This window comes from Podarcis raffonei, chromosome 4 (assembly GCF_027172205.1).
Source record: "Podarcis raffonei isolate rPodRaf1 chromosome 4, rPodRaf1.pri, whole genome shotgun sequence".
In the NCBI taxonomy this organism is placed as follows: domain Eukaryota; kingdom Metazoa; phylum Chordata; class Lepidosauria; order Squamata; family Lacertidae; genus Podarcis; species Podarcis raffonei.
The window spans coordinates 104,489,806-104,495,236 of NC_070605.1; positions in this window are offsets into that span (position 1 = coordinate 104,489,806).

Below are 5,431 nucleotides of genomic sequence, written 5' to 3' on the forward strand. Positions count from 1 at the left end.
TTGAATTACTTCTGCGACATAAAGGAACCTCCACAGAAGTGCAGAGCTGTAAATTCCCTGCTTCAGAAATATCTCAGAGATACAAGCAAAACATGGGAAATGTGAAAAGAATTCCATGGTGTAAACAAGCTAAAGTACATCTGTGTGAAAAAGAATTTCCTCAGAGCTAATACTTGACATCAATCAATGTGCCGTTATTACACCTTTGCTGCTAAGAGACGGAAGTACTTAAGCCACATTATGTAGCAATAGAAGAGAACAGATGGCCATTTTCTCACAAGAGCATTTCTTGAATGGCTTTCTGTATTATGCTTAACTTTGTAACTGAAATATGCCTTGCTATACTTCAGAATTTTAGATGATGTCCAAAGACAAATAAAAACAAGGAGAGAGAGAAAAAGATTAGAATAGAAGATCTACGGTGATGCCCAAAAGGATGGGTAGAACGTTGTCATAAGGCATGTTCACACTTATGTTTGATGTACACTCCCCGTGTTTCCAGGGCTGTATTTTAAAGCTGTGCTCACACAACACTCTCAATAAAGCATATAATCAACAAGCGGCTAGCAGGGAAATTCAGGAAAACAGTAAGTGAGCAGTTCAGCGTTTCTTTACATTTCCCCCCAAGAGTGCAACACAGAACTTATCACTCGGGTCTTGGGCATGGCTCCTCATTATGAGACATTTCCCCATCACCAGCTAACAGAAAATACACTGCATTTTGGCTTACTGCACTCAAGTCACTCCTGTATACCTTAATTCACTCCTGCCTTTTGCATACAGCAATATATTAGAAATAAGGCTGGGACTTGGTTAATAAAATTTAAATTAATTGATTGTGGGTTTTTTAAAATTAATTAAACTATTGATTATATCTGCATATGGATAAATCCAGTATTTCTGAACCAAGAAATATAGTTGTTTGTTTGGGGGGGAGCTGTAGTCATGCTTAGAGTGGGCCCACTGAAATCTAAGTCTAGATTCAAACATTTGTTTTTAGATGACACACACATCTACCATAGAAAGCCTCATCTTAGAAGAGGGGGCATTCCTCGTGTGTGGGACAAAGAAATAAAATGTCTCTTAAGGCAGTGCCTGCCATCTGCAGTATTTATGAATACTTGTATTTTTTATTTTTTTAAAAATGCTGCTCAATTAATTGGCCCATTTTTTAGTCAAGGTGGTTTTTATTTATTATTCTCATTGATAAACTGACTAATCATTACAGCTGCAATTATTTCCAAGCTGGATTGGTTGTATTGGTAAGAAATAAATATGTCAGAAGTAGACAATTGTTGCCATAGAGACATGGGGGTGGTCGGTTGTTTAGCTAGATCTTCAGGTGCTATGAAGAAGAGATGCAAAGCAAGCAGAGTGTTTCATAATGCAATACCAGGCAGTCAAACTGTGGCTTAGTTCCTTGTGATCCCACTGTTTGTCTGGAGCCAAAAGCCTAAGCCACACTAGTAGGAAATCTCAAACATTTCTGTGACAAAAGGAATAATAATGATGTTTCTATAGCACATTCTGAGAGTTCAAATCACAGAAACTTCTTAACAATGTTATGGCTGTATTTTCATCCCCGTATTGAAGGGAGGGAATGACTAGGTCCACGAACCAGATGTGAGAAATTGAAAGGAAGGAGCTCTCAGAAACTATTTTTTTCTCAATGATCCCTTAATATGTACAAATCAGCAAGATATATGCAACTTGCACAAAAGCATTTTTGTTAAGATATCATTTCAGCAAACCTAACCACTGATGTGACTGAATAGTAAGTGGCATGTTTAAAATCCCTTCATCTCCTCTGTGGTTACCAGAACTTATCTCATCTACTATTAATCCTGAATTGTCCAAATGTCCTGTCACTGTTCAATCACTGCTTGAATCCAAACAAACAGCAGCCGGCTCTCTTTTGGGTGAATATCACAGCTTCCCAAAGAGGTAATGCTCATGTCTGAGGCAAGTAAAGAAAAAAAACCTCATAGCAATTTCACAGATCAAATACAAGTAACCAACAGGCCAGCAGCTGTGCTGGAGCATTTACCTTCAAAATTGGCTGCTGTATTCTGCAGAACAGAGGAAGAAGAAGGAAAACCCCGAAAGAGACTGATAGCAGCTCACAGCCTCTGCTGTTTATGTCGAGCATAGCTGGTTCAAGCAGCTAAAATTATACCCCTTGCATCTGCCAGGAACCTGAGAGGATGCTGACCCAAGCAAATCCTGGCCTTGTTGCAATGAACTGAATGGCAAAGCAACGGATGCCCACTTTGACAAGATTTTCAGCAAAGTTATATCCTGCAGCGATTATTTTGAGATGGAAAATAATGTGGTCTTGCAGATCACAATTCCCAAAGTCCTTTGGAGGACTCTCTCCCATAATATTTCAGTGGCGTTCAGTAGTAGATTGCCATCTCATCAATTTTAAAGTAGATTTACAGGCTGCCTCCTGACCAACACCCAATTCACCCTCAATATTGTCAATAGGAAGAAAAGGAAAGGAGGCTCTAGAAAGATCCAGGCAGCAGATGCAGTCATGCGCCTTTGTTTGAGATTTCTTACACTCTAACTCAAGCAGGTACAGGATGAATTATGTAAATAATGTGTTATGTTTTCTTTGCACACTCTTAACATGCTTAGAGAGAAGAGCAAAGTCCTTTTTTTAGTAGTGAAGTACAGTGGTACTGAAGCCTTAGGTCACAAGGGATTCACTTTTGCCGCTTACCCCCAGGACCGAGGAGAGAACAAACGCACCAGGGAAGTTCCTCTTCAGAGAAAAAAGTTTTATTGAGATCTGTGCACAGAGGTGGCCAGTGGGATCGTTCCCAAAAGACTGGCCCATAGATACAAATAAGCAAGCATCTTTATACCTGAGAGCCTGCCCATCTCTTCCCACCTCTTCAAATTCTCCAATCAGCTGGCAAGATTGTGCTTATCAGCTAATATGGCATATGGCTATCTGGCTAGCTAAGCCCCCCTCCTTCCCTTGTTCGTGTGTTCTTCTCTTGCGTTACTGCAGCAGAGAGCATGTGCAGAAAGCAGCTCCTGGCTTGCAGAGCGTAAACAATTGCAAACAGGAAGCAGCTCCTGGCTTGCAGAGCTCAAGCATAAAAACAGGAACCATGTCTGGCCTCTGATGGTAACAACAGTTTCGGTTTTAGCCAACTGTCTCCTTTGCTACTGCTCCCGACTGCGGTTTCTGTCAACTGCCTCCCTCGCACCACTAAAAATAAGTTTAGGCACAGATAATATGGAGTTTAACCCTTCCTTCTCCCTTCAGTACCTCGGGTTACAAACACCTTGGGTTACAAACACCTTGGGTTACAGACTCCGCTAACACAGAAATAGTATCTCGGGTTAAAAACTTTGCTTCAGGATGAGAACAGAAATTGTGCACTGGCGGCGCAGTGGCAGCAAGAGGCCCCATTAGCTAAAGTGGTACTTCAGGTTAAGAACGGACCTCCGGAACAAATTAAGTTTGTAACTAGAGGTACCACTGTACGTTGTGATGGGCAGCTGAGCTAGACCTGATTCTGTTGATGTAGTGACTTGGAATTCCACCAGAGAGCTGAAGAGTCTCTTTGACTGGCCACCAAGCCAGAGATGGGTGGAGCAGCGCTTTGGGAAGAAAAATAAAATGAGCTGTTCAGAGAGTTGGAGAGTGAGAGAGAGCTGGTTCTGATCTGTGTGTAACATCCACTCTGAGGAAAATATCTACAGCCAAAGAAAGGAGTCTCTGAGTTTAGATAGAAAGACAGTGTTGAGTGTCTTGGGAGAGTATACAGACAGGAAGGCTGAGTTGGAGCAAGGAGAAGTAGAAGCTGTGAGCAGTGAGAGGTGGCGTAGCGTGGGATGCTGACATCCGGGGTGGGCAAGCCCCCGACACGGCCAGAATGCCCCGCCGCCAGAGCCAAGTGGGTCCACACTGCACCACCTGCCCACGGGCGAGCCCATCTGGCTGATGCAACCCTTGACAGGCAATCCCCCTGACACCCACAAAGAGGAATGCTAGGCCCGGCTGCACTGGGGTCGCCCCTTGCCTACCTCCCTCCATCCACACCCACTCACCGTGGGCCTGAGTTGCTCAGCTGCCTTTGCCAGGGCGGTGCAGGGATCCCCATGGAAGCTGGTGCCCCCTCACAACTGGTAGCCAGAGCGGTGAGCTCACAATATATCATAGGAAGAAACCTGGTAACAGAAAGTATATTGAAAATCTCAGACCTAAGTTGCTGCCTGCTTAGTGAGATGGAGAACCTGTGCCTCTCCAGATGCTGTTAGACTCGGCTGGAAAACTGTATTCCAAAATGTAAAGAAGTCTGAATTTCACAGAATAGGTATGTTGCCGTGACAACCCACCCCCACTCTACCCCCCGAGCAACGCCTGAGCCAAAAAGGGGAACAAACTGGACAAGACAATGTTCTGGAATTTAAACATTGACCACAACCTTTATTGATTCCAGATGTAGGTTGGACTTGGCTTAGGCATTGGGTGTATATCCCTCACAGCCACCCTGATGGAGGGCTGTGGTGTGACAGGGTGAAGCCCAGGATTAATGGGTCATTCACAAGTCACAGGTCTACACGTATGACCCTCCCAAGCAGCTGAAGGAAGCTCTACGGCCCATCTGCCACACACCTTGTCTTTTAGACAGAGACTTCCTACTAGACCCCTCTAACAGGGTACCCTGTTATCACATGGTTCTGGGGTGGGGGTGATGCACCACTTCATCCCCTGCATGTTGTTAGACTGGAAGGATGCCAACGTCTTATCTGCCAGAGTTGTGACTATTGCTATGGGGAAGGCAAAACCTCCAAATGGGGCCAATCTGTTTGGAGGAAAAATTCCTTCCTGGCTCTGAAAATGGCAACCATTATTGAACCACAGAAAAGCCCATGAACGCCGTGCCCTAAAAGGGAAAAGGTTAGCCTACATAATCCCACTGTGTCATTGAATGGGGGTATAGGGAGGGTTGTTCTTTGGCTGACAGCAGTTCATGGGGTCAGCTGCAGCCAGCCTTTATTGGGTCCCACACCCCTCCCACCTGGGCCAGCCGGATTGGCCAGGATTCAAATAAGTCGATGGTGGGGAATTTCCCACAACTGGCCACCTCACCCTGGCAATGCTTCCAAGGAGGAGGAGCCCAGCACAACAGGTCGCAGCAGCCAGCCACCCTGTCACCAGGTAAGCAGCCATTTCTGTTTGTATCAGAAAATGCAAATCCTGTAGATTCACCTTTAAATGTGAACCGAATCAAATTTCTCCCTCATCCCTAAATGTAAGTTGGACGGTGGGGCTTTGGCACCATACAAGACAAGACAACCATGTTGCTCAACTTTCTTTCGGGGCAGGGGTGTCAAGGTGTTCACTGAACATGTTTCCCAGGAACATTGGGAAGTACGCTCAGAATCTTCCCTTTTAAGGAAGCTTTTG